At 38.1% G+C, this 15017-nt stretch overlaps 1 long non-coding RNA gene across 2 annotated transcripts in view; it reads left to right on the forward strand.

The window, feature by feature from the left end:
- LOC123610694 overlaps positions 1 to 6371 on the forward strand; it is a 93357-nt gene extending 86986 nt beyond the window's left edge. For both annotated transcript variants that reach the window (XR_006718250.1, XR_006718251.1), the window contains exons 4-5: positions 5287 to 5398; positions 5833 to 6371. This is a non-coding gene — a long non-coding RNA (uncharacterized LOC123610694). The remainder of the gene's footprint in view (positions 1 to 5286; positions 5399 to 5832) is intronic.
- The last annotated feature ends 8646 nt before the right edge of the window (positions 6372 to 15017 follow it).

Genomic DNA, 15017 nt, shown 5'->3' on the forward strand with positions numbered 1-15017 from the left:
ATTTATTCCAGGAATGAAAGGATGGTTTCATCTCTACAAATCATCACTGTGATAAACCACATTAACAAAAAGAAGGATAAAAATCATATGATCATCTCAATAGATGCAGAAAAAGCATGTGACAACATTCAACATCCATTTATTATAAAAACTCTCAACGAAGTGGGTATGGAGGGAACATAACTCAACATAATAAAAGCCATTCATGACAAGTCCACAGCTAACATACTCAATGGTGAAAAGCTGAAAGCTTTTCCTTTAAGATCAGGGATAAGACAAGGATATGAAATCTTGCCACTTTTATTTAATGTAGTATTGTAGTTCCTAGCCAGAGAAATTAAGTACAAAAAGGAAAAAAAGTCATACAAATTGGAAAAGAAGTAAAACTTACTATTTGCAGATGACATGATATTATATATAGAGAAAACCTTAAAGACTCCATTAAAAAACTGTTAGAACCTATAAATGCTTTCACTAAAGTTGCAGAATACAAAGTCAATACACAAAAATTTGTTGAGTTTTTAGATATTAATAACAAACTATTAATAAGTGAAATAAAAGACACAATCCAATTTACAGTTGCATCAAAAGGAATAAAATAACTAGGAATAAATTGAATCTAGTTAAGGAGGTGAAAGACCTATATATTGAAAACCATAAGACATTAATGAAAGAAATTGAAGAAGACACAAATAAATGGAAAGATATTTCCTGTTCATGGATTGTAAGAATTAATATTGTTAAAAATATCCATACTAGGGGTGTCTGGGTGGCTCAGTTGGTTAAGTGTAGGACTCTTGATTTCATGTCAGGTCATGATTTCATGGTTCAGGGGATCGAGCCCCATGTCTATCTCTGTGCTGCATGAGATTCTGCATGAGATTCTCTCTCTCTCTACCCCTCCCAGTTCTCTCTCAAATAAATACATACATAAATAAATAAATAAATAAATAAATAAATAAATAAATAAACTTTTAAAATTAAAAAAAAAATGTCCATACTACCCAAAGCAGTCTACAGATTTAATGCAATATCCATCAAAATTCCAATGGCATTTTTTCACAAAAATAGAACAAACAATTCTAAAATTTGTATGGACTCATAAACACCTGAATAATCAAAGCAATCTTAAGAAAGAATAACAAAGCTGGAGGGATCATGCTCCCTGATTTCAAACTATATTACAAAGCTATAGTAATTAAAATAGTATGGTATTGACATAAAAACAGACACATAGATCAATGGAACAGAATAGAGAGCCCAGAAATAAACCCAGAAGAGGCAAGAATATGCAATGGAAAACATACAGTCTTTTCAATTAATAATATTGGGAACATTGGACAACCACATGCAAAAGACTGAAACTGGACCACTATTTTACAACATATACAAAAATTAACTCAAAATGGATTAAAGGACTGAATGTGAAACCTGGTATCATAAAATCCCTAGAAGAAAGCCTAGGTGGTAAGCTCCTTGGCATAGGTGTTATTTGAATCTGACACAAAATACAATAACAATAAAAGGAAAAATAAACAAGTGGGAATACATCAAACTAAAAAGCTTCTGCCCAGCAAAGAATTGATCAACAAAATGAAAATGTAACCTACTGAATGAAAGTGAATATTTGCAAATGATATATCCAATAAGGGGTTAATATCTAAAATACATAAGGAACTCATACAACTCAATAGCAAAAGAAACAAAAAAATAATTCAAATAAAAAATCAGCAGAAAATCTGAGTAGGCTTTTTTTTTTTTCCCTAAAAAAGACATACAGGTGGCCAAACAGCACATGAAAAATACTGTGTATCATTAATCATCTGAGAAATACAAATCAAAACCTCTCACCCCTGTTAGAATGGCTGTTTTCAAAAAGGTTAGAAATAGCAAGTGTTGGCAAGGATGTGGAGAAAAAGAAACTCATGTGAACTACTGGCAGTAATGTAAAGTGGTACAGCCATGATGGAAAACAGTATGGAGATTCCTCAAAATATGAAAAGTAGAACTACCGTATGATCAAGCAATTCCTCTTCTGTGTATTCATCCAAGGAAAATGGAAACACTAACCTGAAAAGATATATGTACCCCTATGTTTATTGCAGCATTATTTATAATAGCCAAGATATGGAAACAACCTAGGTGTCTATCACTGGATGAATGGATAAAGAAACTGGTAAATCTATACAGTAGAACATTATTCAGTCATAAAAAGAAATGAAATCTTGCCATTTGTGTGAATATGGATGGACCTTGAGGGTATTACGCTTAGTGAAATAAGTCAGACAGAGAAAGACATATACTGTATGAGCTCTTTTATATGTGGAATCTAAAAATAAAGAAATCAATCAATCAATCAAGCTCATAGATACAGAGAACAGATTAGTGGTTGCCAAAGGTATGGGGAATGGTGGGAGAAATGTTTGAACTGTTTCTCAGTTTTTTTTAATAGTTTAAGTAAATTGAATAAAAAATATTATCTCTCAAAAAATTGAGATGATGTTGTTTTAAGTCATTTAAGTTGAGAGTTTTGTTATGCAGCAAAAGCTCACTGACACAAACTTATTTTAGAGTTGTTTTTTACATTTTTCACAGTGACAAGTTTTTCTGTTTATTGCATCTGCTGTTTCTCATCATGGTAGTTCATTTATTCATGCATACTGTAATTTTTTATGGAGACCTATTTGCAATGAAGAATTTTGTTGAGGGCCTCTGTGATTCCTAGGTTGTAAATGTAAAAGAATCAGTTTTGAGTTTTGCACTGAATGAGCCCTAGCTATTACAATGGTCTGTATGAATTATAATACTAATTTTTTGGCTGTAAATTTTGCACTACACACTAGTTTAAATTTGTATCTATATGGCAGGATTTTTCCCGTTACTTTGGTTAGTTGGATAATTTTTCTAGATTCATTTTTTTCATAAACCAGGAAGCTCCTTGTGGGTCTGACTATTATTTTGAGACTCAGTTCCAGCTCCTCCACTTCTAACCCCCATGAAGCCACAGCCTCTATTATCTCATGGGCATTAAAACCTCAGCTCTAGATTCCCAAGGCAGTTTTTAATTTTTTATTAATGTAAAAACATTTTTCAAATGTTTATTAATTTTTGAGAGACAGAGACACTGAGCCTGAGTGGGGGAGGGGCAGAGAGAAAGGGAGACACAGAATCTGAAGCAGGCTCCAGGCTCTGAGCTATTAGCACAGGGCCTGACGCGGGGCTTGAACTCACAGACCATGAGATCATGACCTGAGCCAAAGTCAGACACTAAACCAAATGAGCCACCCAGGTGCCCATTTTTAAAATTATTTTTTAAAGTTTTTATTTATTTATTTTGAGAGGGGGAAAGCATGAGTGGGGGAGGGGCAGAGAGAGAGAGGGAGAGAGAGAGAATCCCAAGCAGGCTCTGCACTGATAGTGCAGAGCCTGATGCAGGGCTTCAACTCATGAACCATGAGATCATGACCTGAGCCAAAGTCTGACGCTTAACCAACTGAGCCACCCAGGCACTCCTCCAAAGGCAGTTTTTAATTTTGACTTCTGGAAATAGCTCTTTTCTTCTTTGGAGCAGAGGTATTTAAAACAGATTAACTTTATTTTGTCCAACATTTCTATGTGTTTGTATCCATGTTTGTTTCCTTCCATGTCAGATCAGGCTATCATGTTTCTAAATGTCTGTGTAGGATTCTATAGCATTAATTAGTATCGCTGAGTAACTGCTACAAATTTAGCATATATTCAGTATTGCTCCTACTCCCTTTATTAGCTTCACTCAACCTTTAAAATTATCTGTCTTATCCTTTCTCCCTGAGTAGTTGGTAAACTCCTTGTGGGGAAGATATGTTTTATTCTTTTTGTTTCCTGCCTTGTCCTCAAAAAGATCTTGCATGATAACTGCTCAATGAATATTTTAAAATATTTACTTTTAAAATGTATAATTTGAAAATAAGGTGGACCCATGGGAAGTTTTAAAAATATACATTAACTATTGGGGCACCTGGGTGGCTCAGTCAGCTAAGCATCCAACATCAGGTCATGATTTCGCAGTTTGTGAGTTCAAGCTCTGCATTGGGCTCTCTGCTGTCAGGCTTTAGAATGGAAGTGATGAGGTTTTGTTTACAGTTTGTGAGAGTTGACAAAATACTGAAGAAAATCTTATTAATGTGAATGACACCATTGTAGGCACATAAGCAATTAGGTCACCTCTGTGCCTTGCTTTATATTACCTCAGAGGAGCTGTTTTTACTTCAGTCATCTCAGTGGCAGGTGAAAACTAGACTGTACCTCATCTTAGCTGCCCTGTGACACTGTTACTTTCTGCTCTGGCCTCTTTGTCACCTCTGTGGGGAGGTGCCTGTGGGAACCTGTTCAGCCATTCTTCTGCATGGACAAACCCAAAAGGGAGAAAATGCTAACATCTCAATGGGCAACCCTTGACCAGTGGAGGATGGGAGACTGGACAAATCATCTATTGTTTCAGCCCTAGGTGAACAACTCTGACTCACATTTTACACAGCATCTCAGTCTCCAGCAGGATCAAGGTCCACTTGCCCAGTAATGAACAGTTTGATAATACACCTCGGTTTATCTTTCTGTTCCCAGTTGCACTCTACCAGGACCTTTACTCTTATTCCTTAGGATTACTGCCCCCAAATTACTTTCGCCTTGTCATGGGCTCTTCTTTTTTGGGATGAAACTCAGGCTAAGACAACAAACCAACATATTATAGAATAGTTAGTGAAGAGGCCTAACTTCCCTGAAGGGGAGTTTCAACTTCATCAACTAGTTCACAAATCTCATTTAGAAACATAGGTCTGTGAGGAAAAAAATAGGCCTAATTCAAGAGTAGGGCTTTTAGGATCCTTAGAGAGATCTCTAGAAGGACAACTTCAATTCTGGTAGTGGAATCTTTAAGTAACAGCTTCCAAAGAGGGTTAAATTGGTAGGAAGAGGTAGGCAGATAGACTGGCACCATAGAACCACAAAAAATAAGTACTTAGGATTTCAAAAGAAACTACATGTTCTTCCATATTTTGAGCTCTGTATTCTCAATTGCCGCCTTCTTCTTCTTCTTCTTCTTCTTCTTCTTCTTCTTCTTCTTCTTCTTCTTCTTCTTCTTCTTCTTCTTTTCACTTGAAAAGAATGCATTTTGGCACGGTTTAAAAGATGTGTTACAACCATGTGGGTCCAATTAACAATTGACTCAAGATTCTGGTATCAAGTGTGTAGGCTAGATGACTAATAAGTCCAGAATGCTATTCAGTAAAGTCCATTTTTCTTCTACAGATAAACCAGCATATGACAATAGACACCCAGGAAGTTGAGGCTAGAAGGAATAAAATGTTCCCTAGACACTTTAATCCTGGTTGTGTTTTCTGCCTTGACAAAATTGCTGAAAGTAAATATCTCTATAAGCTGGGGAATGTTTTGGGCGTCCCTTTCACAGTGGCTCTGATAAGTCCTGCTCATAGTAGAGGGTACTGGTTTGACTCTCAGCCACAATCTTTTGAGTAGTTATGCCCAAGGGAGGTGGAACAGACACTTAGTGAAACAGAAGCCTTGTCTATTTCTTAAGTAAACATTTATCAGATGAACCGGTGTATAAAATTTATCATATCAGGAAGAGCCAACCTTAATATCAAACATGACATAGTTCAAGCATAAACAAATTATTATGTAAATAATAGGTAGCCATGGAAGCAATGAGAACAACAAATTATCATAAGAATATACTTGAGCTGGTCTGGATACTGGGACAGGGTAGTTTCCATACACCATTTCTGGTCCTCCAAACAATTTTGCAAGGTGAATATGATTCTCTTGATTTTCCAGTGGAAGAAATTGAAACTCAGAATTCTGCACCCAGAGCTATATAGCTGGTAAATGGCAGTGCCTGGATTAAAATAACTAATCATCAGGGTCATGATCATTAAGATTGATGACATTTATGTGTACATACTGATGATCTCAACTGGGACGATGACCTTCCATATGTTATTTATTCCAACAACAACTTCTTGAGTTAGTCACATCATGCCCATTCTACATATGAAGAAAGTAAATTTTGAAGGTTAAAGGGCTCCATCAAAGTCATATGATGGGCATGCAGCAGCTCTAGAATTTTAACTAGGATATGAAGGATCATTCTGCCCTCGCCCATTCTACCAAGCCTCTGAAAACAGATTTCTCATGTCCTGCCCTATGCCTGCCTCAACTGACATGTTTCAATCAAGCATGTGAGAGGGTAAGTTCCATTTCCCACTCTTGCCCCCAAGGGTCTGACTAATGCTGCTCTCTTCAAAGAACTGCTAACATCTCTAGTTTAAGCAATGTGCAAAATAACTGATGCAAATAAAATCTCTTTCCCCAAGGCCTCTCTTATGCATGGTTCATTTTCTGGACTAACAAGACCAAGAGGTGGCCCTGCAGGGTGAACCCATGACATGTTGGTAACTTCAGTGCCTCAGTGGAGCCACGAGCAAGATTTAATGGAAAACAGGCACATTTTATGGTAAATCAGTTTCATTTCTGAGAGATCTTCACACAGTGTCTAAGGAGCAATGACAAGCTGGAAAACTAGATTGACGGTTGATTCAGATGTCTACTATTATGTTCTCCTTCCTTCTGACACAACATGTTTGTTTCTTAAATAACAGAATTCTAGATCTTCAGGATTAAAGGCAGAGAGAAATAATCATATGTAGGTTGCATAGCAGCTTTCTGGGTTTTAGCAAAGCATCTTTGACGTTTTTGCGTTCAGAGAAGGACCTAAGAACAAAATGAAGGAGGGAAGCAACAGTCTCATTTTTATTTCTAGAGTTAGCAATGAGGTGTCAGACAATTTCCTTATTTTCTATTTGGATTCTCAAACCGCCCAGCTTCTCCTTTTATACTCGCCACTTAAATTGTCTCACCTAAATAGAAAGCATGACTTTTGTTGAGAGTTCCTCAAAATAAATCGAAAGCCTAGTATCTAATTCTTAAATAGCACAACAATGCAGTGACATAACTCTACAGCACACAAAAATACAGGTTTTGTGCACACTTGTATACATGAAAAGAAAGTGCATGGACAGAAATGGGATCCATTACTAATTAACTGTATTATTTTGGTCAAGGCTCTTGGTCTCTGTGAACAGTTTCTATATCTGCACGTTGGGGTTATCTATTTTAAGGACCTCTAAAATTTTTCCATTTTGTGTAGAATACACAAACATAAGATCATATTATAGATGATACCCAAAGAGAAAAGATGAGGAATTCCTCCTTACAAGCTGCTAATTTATGAAAAAAATTTTACCCCCATGTCTCTTATAGTTTGTGATTTTTCTTCACTGCCTTTCCTCCTAACTTCCTGAAAATTGATGACAGTGAGTTACTGATATCAAGCAATCTCTATTAAGAGACCCTTTCCCAAGAGGGCAATCCAGTTGGCCCTGGCTAGCCTTTGATTTGACAGTGTCACTAGGAAAAAAAAAAATCTGTCTCAATGATTTAAGAAGTCCAGACTCAAAAGTGAAAGAGCAAGGGGTTGATCTGATTTTCCACCTCCTCTGAAGAGAATTGAATACAAGTTCACAAGGAGGTCTTTCATAGGCTAATTTCTTCTTGTATCCCAAGCAAAAGGAGGGCTTGTGGAACCTAGTCATGTAAAAGGAAAAGTAGGCACGAAGCCTGTGTACTCTTTCCCCATCCTTCAAGAAGAGGCAAGGAAGCATTTGTATTTGATGAGTGTCTTCTGTAAGTAAGGTACTTACTATGGTAGAGCATGTGTAAAGAAGAACTTACGTTCTTGATTTTCCTGATAGAGAGACTAGGTTCAAAGTGGTTAAATATCTCAAAAGTAGCAAGACACTCATGGAGTCAGTCAGTTCTACTGAGTCTAGTAAGTCAGTTCTAAATGTGTATCTTTTTCCCGTCCTACTGTGTTGGTTCCACTGTGCTAACAGAAGCAAGGGGTGGCTGCTTAAGGGTGTGGACATTAAGTTAGGTTGTTTTCCTACTTTTGAGTCCAAGGATTTGAGCTGAGTTAGCAAATGTTTTATAATGAAAATCTATTAAGAAATAGTGCTAAAAAGTAATACTATGGACATCCTTATTAGGAACTGGTGCCAGCTGAGTTTCATTGTACCTATCAATTTTTCATGGCTTGATAAGTTAAATGCACTCAAGAAGGTAAGACAATTGTATCTATAGCAAGAGGGTTTGGGGACGCCAGGAATATACATCCACCAGGAAGCAACCTCTAAAAACAGCCTCCAGGGGCGCCTGGGTGGCTCAGTCGCTTGGGTGTCCAAGTTTGGCTCAGGTCATGATCTCACAGTTCACAGTTCACGAGTTTGAGCTCTGTGTCAGGCTCTGTGCAGACAGCTTGGAGCCCGGAGCCTTCTTCAGATTCTGTGTCCCACTCTCTCTCTGCCCCTCTCCTGCTGGTGCTCTGTCTCTCTCTCTCTCTCAAAAATAAATAATATTAAAACAAATTAAAACAAACAAACAAACAAATAAAAACCTTCATACAGGGCACAAAATGCATCACTGGTAGACATGAAAACATGACCGGGGCACCTGGGTGGCTCAGTTGGTTAAACATTCGACTCTTCGTTTTGACTCGGGTCATAATCTCACGTTTCATGAGGTCCAGCCCCACCTTGGGCTCTGTCTGACAGTGCAGAGCCTGCTTGGGATTCTCTCTCTCCCTTCCTCTCTGCCCCTTCCCCTGCTTGCACTTGCTCATGCAATCTCTCTCTCTTTCTCAAAATAAATAAACTTAAAAAAAATACAAAAGAAATAAATAAAAACTTGACCTTTCCCCGAACTTCTGAAGGGGTTAAGTCAGTGATGACAACGTGTCATCTACACAACATTTTCTTTGGTTCTAATTACACCATGTTGGTTAATATTTCTGAAAATCAAATGACAATTGGGCTGTTGGTGGCTTTATAAGAGCCGATATCTGTTAGAGTGAAGTAGTGTCAACCACAAGAACATAGCAATGACAGAAAAGGTGTGGGTAGACATTTTTTTTTCGCTTTATTTTTACAATATCTATTTCCAGATTGCTCAATGACATCTGCTGGTAACTGAAAACTCAGCTAAGAAAATAAAAAATGCAATGTTTATGGCTTTGGAAGCATACTGTGGATAACTCCTTTCTGAACATCTATTTCCAAGGCATGCCAGAGCATCATCTCAGCCTGCCCTTATTTCCCCATTCCTGTAAATATTGAGGGGGATTCTTCCATTTATAGGTTTTGTCTGTCTCTTTACCTGCAACTTACCAAAACAAAATAAGTATACTTTAGAGGAACTACCAAGTGCAGTTTGGATTTGACGTTTCTATGAATATTTTTAGCTATACCAGATGAAAAGTAGACACGTTGCTCCCTTCTTTCCTTCTTCTCTTCCATCTTTCCCTTCTTTCTTAAACAAAACAAAAAACCCTACTTTTTATTTATATTAAAGACATATATATGTAAAACTTAAAGAGGCAAATAATAATGAAAAATACCAATTCCTTTTCTGCCCATCTTCTTTTCTCCAAGGAAACTGCATTCACCAATTATTTAGCGGCTGAATTTGGTGTTTACCTTTTCATTTCTAAATAACATGCTTATTTGGCTACTTCTTGATTTTTCAGTTTTATGCATTATCTATCAGGTTCTTACTATAGAAAATGAGGATTTAGTTCTCTTTACCTCCCATTCCTATCACACTCGTGTACCCTCATCCACTCACTCATCTTTCCACTCTGGTTATTTTATCATTTTGTTTGGATTAGTATTCAGTGTTCACATGATTATAAAGAATAGCTACAGGTTTGCCATGTAGTAAGTTATGATTACTTTTTCATGCATATTCTTTTGTTCATACCACATGTCCATCACCCTGTTTATGCCTGCTGGCCTGAGATAATAAATAATAATGCCCACTCAATCAATATGAGTGTGCGTCAGCTCAGAAACCCCTATTCAACACAAAGTCTTTGCCAGCTACTGGGATATTGTACCTGAGGAAATTACTTCCCGATCTTGTACCTGAGGAAATTTCTTCCCGATCTTTTTGACTACTCAAATTGGAACTGGATGTCATCTATGCCAGTGCACAGGTGTCATTTTGGGATCCCAATTTATGTCATCTGGTTGAATCCCTTAGCCCTTTCTTACACTGATTTCCGTTCCCTACATTATGCCTTCCTATTTCTTGATTCATTCCCTCCTACTACAGGGTATGGGAGCTTCTACTTTCCTCTATATACACTTTCATGACTTTTGATTTTTTTTTAAGTACAATAACCTACATGTGGAAGAAGAGATTAAATGAGATAACACTTGACTTTTTATAACATCCCAACACCATGTTTTTTCCACCTTCACCCACCTCTGCTCCTGTCCATATTTGCCGGCATGGATAGATGGGCTCCTGAGAGTTAACAGCCTGGAGGGCTGCACAAAGTCAAGCTTCCTTTGTTGTGGATATAGCCCAGAGCAGCTGGGAGAGATTATTACAGACACTTCACCAGCAATGAGGTGTTTTTCTCTTTCCACTATTCTTTGAGGAGGGCATGTAATCACTGAGCCCTGTGAATGCTAGAGTGGAAATCCAATCATACCTACTAGGGCTGAGGGTGTTGTCCTATAGACCTTCACTGAATATCTGGTCCTGAAGATAAGGGGGCAGGCTTTATGCCTTCGAAAGACACTTTTTCAAAAAATCAGGTGCCTGTATTCCTGTTAGATACTTAGAGACATCTGAGGGCAGATTAAATTTCTTGAATATGTAATCTTACGGTTATAACAGAACTATTGTGCTCCAGGAAATCTCTTTTTGTCTTTTTACATTGTATTTTAATTTTTATGAAAATAATTGTGTGCATAATTTAAGATGTCAAATAGCTTATGATAAAAAAAAAAAAGCAGTTATTTGGGCCAACTTTTCCATTCTATGAAAACTATATCTCAGAGGCAATACTACATTCAACACTTTGTTCTCCTTTTTAAAAAATAACACACTTTTACTTCTCTTTCTTGTTTGCTAGTTTACATTTTGTCTAATCATTTCCTACTATAGACTATTAGGATTCACTGTCTTTTATGTGATTTCACCTTTCTCAGCACACTCTTTCCATTCTTCCCCATTCCCAATGTATTTAAGTCACAATTTTTGGTTAAGTCAATATCCAGAATTTACTCTATTATGGCTATGCAATTATTTTCAGAAGTGAGTCACGTAGTGGTTGGGAGACAATTCTCATGGCCTTTTTTTTTTTTTTTTTTTTTTTTGCGTTTTGGCACATGTTATTACTAGAGACACTGACAGCTTTTGTTCCAGACTACCATTTTAAGAGTGTATGCATAATCAACAGCTTTGGAAGACAGTGACTGTCTCCCTCCAGGGCAGGGGACAGGTTTGTTTAATGTCCACTCTGGGGCAAAGGTCATACAGGCTTGCTTTCAGCCCATTATAAAAGACTGGGGTTCCCTAAACTCAGGGGTCCTCAGGGAAGCCACAGCAACTGTGAGGTTCACGCTGCTTGCTATTCTGCGAGAAATGAAATTCTTTGCTTCTGGTCCAGGAATCTTCATTCTTTCGCCAGTATCCATGAAACTCTGGCAGGCTAATTTGTTGGCTTGCAAGCAGGGGTCTCAGACTCCTCCTAGTTCTTTACAATAGTAAAACTCTGGCTTCATTTCCTTTCCTGAACTTTTTAGAAATTTCTGATACTTAGTATTTGCTTTTGTTTTTTTCTTTGCTACGTTTGTACCCCCTGATGAGATGCACTGAGAAAAGCTCGCCATGATTTCCATGGTATTCCTGACCAGGATACATAACCTGCATCTGGCCCTGAGACACACTGTGAGGGTCATCCAATAGAATGTGAAGCTTGTACTCTTTATTCAACGTTTATTTATTTTTGGGACAGAGAGAGACAGAGCATGAACGGAGGAGGGGCAGAGAGAGAGGGAGACACAGAATTGGAAACAGGCTCCAGGCTCTAAGCCATCAGCCCAGAGCCCGACGCGGGGCTCGAACTCACGGACCGCAAGATCGTGACCTGGCTGAAGTCAGACGCTTAACCGACTGCGCCACCCAGGCGCCCCAAAGCTTGTACTCTTTAAAACTGATAAAGATGTCAAAGACTGAGAAATACTGTTTTAGGTTGAAAGGATCTGAAGAGACATAAAAACCCAAAATAACACATATTCTTTGGCACAACCCTACATCAAAAAGGAAAAACCAAACAGTTTAGACAGTTGGCAAACTTGGGTAGAAAAGTGTCCTTCTTTGGGGGAAATATACACTAGAAGTTTAAGAGGTGATGGGACATCTAGCCCAAAGCTTTCTTTTAAAAGGTTCAGAATACAACTGATGATCATGAGCGCATTACCTCCTATACACATGCATGTGTACATACACAGTCATACACATGGGGAAGGGGAGAGAAAGAAAGAGGAGGTTAGTGATCATATATATTCAGTAAAATGTTAATGTTTGGGAAAACTGAATAAAAAGGATACAGGAGATCTTTGTTCTGATCTGGACATTTTTATATAAGTTATTTCAAAATAAAAGAGTGGGGCACTAAAGTACTGATTGGAGGCTGTATGTTCACAGAAAGCTTATCAAGTGTCAGATTTCACTGTGGAGCAATCAGGAAGGAGCTGGCAGTCTTGCTGTAGGACTCCTGGCCACCCATATCCATAGGGCTAGACAATTTCCCCAGAAGACTTTCTCTACTATCTCCCATGATGGAGTGTAATCCTGATGGTCAACTTTCTTAAGGCCCAGGGTAGAAGAGATGTCACTTCTGAGAGTAGACTCACTGAACATCTCACTTATCAGCAGGAATCTTCTATGATACATAGAAGTCATGTGCCTGCATGGACTAAAGAACCTCCTAACTCCTTATTAAGACTTTTAACAGGGGCACCTGGGTAGCTCAGTTGGTCTGACTGGCTCAGGCCATGCTGTCACAGTTCGTGAGTTTGAGCTCCGCATTGGGCTCTCTTCTGTCAGCACAGAGTCTGCTTCGGATCCTCTATTCCCCCCTCTTTGCCCCTTCCCTGCTTGCATGCTCTCACTCATAAATAAATAAAACATTAAAAAAAAAGACTTTTAACAAATTCTTCTATTTTCAGCCCTACTTGCAAACCTAGTGCCTCTATTGATGGATATGTTCTGAGTTTCTGTGGCATGACTCAACTTGCTTATAGTTGGGATTTTTCTTCTTCTGGTACTTAGCAGAGCAGAGAAAGCGGAAACATAACTAGGTTATCAGCTCTCCATCTTCCACTATTTTGTGGACTGTAATTCTCTGCTATCATCACCTCTTTCTTCTCTGCTTTTGTGGGATTATGCCCTCAAAAAAATTTTTTTTTTGTTATTTTAGTGAGGTTTCAGGAAAGAGCAAAGAGAAATGTGCTTTTTGTTTTTTGGGTTTTTTTTTTTGTTTTTTTTTGTTTTTTTGTTTCTCTATCTGGTGTAATTAACAGGAAGATCTTTCATTACCTGAGCTTTCTTTTTATTGAATAATAACTTCCTGTGGGTGAGGAAATAGATGTTCTGTGTAAGCATTTGGCACAGACTCCAGCCAATTCTAAAATACCATTATATTAGGAAAGGAGAATCTTTAAAAGGTGTTTTTTTGAGGCGGGGGTTAAGCATCCGACTTTGGCTCAGGTCATGATCTCGTGGTTTGTGGGTTTGAGCCCCGCGTCAGAGCCTGGAGCCTGCTTTGGATTTTTGTCTCCCTCTCTCTCTCTGCCCCTTGCCCACTCATGCTCTCTCTCTCTGTCTCTCAAAAATAAATTAAGTCTAAAAAAAAAGTTTTTAAAAACCCTTAAAAAACGTGTTTTTTTTTAAATAAAAAGGAAGGAAATATTTCTTGGATACTGATTGTTTTTTAAACTGAACTCTTTTTATGTTGTGTTTTTCATTCTTGTACTGCTTTTTCTTCATATTCAGCTGAAGTTTGGCTAAAATGGGCAGAGGAAAAATGTTCTGCTCTTGAATACTTTTACATTCCACACACATTTATAACAAGATAAAACTTTCATTCTATTTCAATACTATGGATAGAAATAGCTTCCTCATTTTTCTTTTATAATTTGTTTGAAACACAAATACAGAAACTATTGACATGTTTAGAAGGGCTTTTTAAAACATACATTCAACCTTAATTTTCATCTCTGAGAAAAAGGTCGTTAAGTCTATGGATCCCTAATTTGCACTGGGATAGTCCAGTGGGGGCTACAGTGAACTCACAGGAGCTGTATGACATGTTTTAAAATTTCAAGGGAAACACAGCAACATCTGTTGGCCACCAAATGAACTACTAGCTTCAGGTAGCTTACAATTTCAACTGTGGATTGTGGTACATTGCTGTTATAACAGACATAACTTTGTGAAGCTGAGTGTTCTGAGGTCACTGTGATCACAAGCAGATGGCACGTGGAAATCAATGTGGAACAGGAAACGAGGCTATAGTTTCTTTATTTTCTTTAATTTTTTAAAATGTTTATTTATTTTTGAGAGAGAGAGAGAGACCGAGTGTGAGTGGGGAGGGGCAGAGAGAGAGAGAGGGGGAGACACAGAATCTGAAGCAGGCTCCAGTCTCTGAGCTGTCAGCACAGAGCAGGATGCGGGGCTCAAACCCATGAACTGTGAGATGATGACCTGAGCCAAAGTTGGAAGCTTAACCAACTGAGCCACCCAGGTGCCCCACGAGGCTATGGTTTCTAATCTGATTCCAAAGTTTGAGTGTACAATGCCTATATTCGTCAGGGTTCTCCAGAGACACAGAGTCAGTAGGATGGATGGATAGATTGATATATACACACATACATACATACATACATACATACATACATACACACATATATAGAAAGAGACATAGTATGAGGGACTGGCTCAAGCGATTTTGGAGGCTGAGAAGTCTCACGATCCGCCTGTCTGTAAGCTGGAAGCCCAGGAAAGCTGGCGGTAGAGGTTGAATCCAAACCTGAAGGCCTGAGAATGAG

Source organism: Leopardus geoffroyi, chromosome C2 (genome assembly GCF_018350155.1).
Source record: "Leopardus geoffroyi isolate Oge1 chromosome C2, O.geoffroyi_Oge1_pat1.0, whole genome shotgun sequence".
Classification (NCBI taxonomy): Eukaryota; Metazoa; Chordata; class Mammalia; order Carnivora; family Felidae; genus Leopardus; species Leopardus geoffroyi.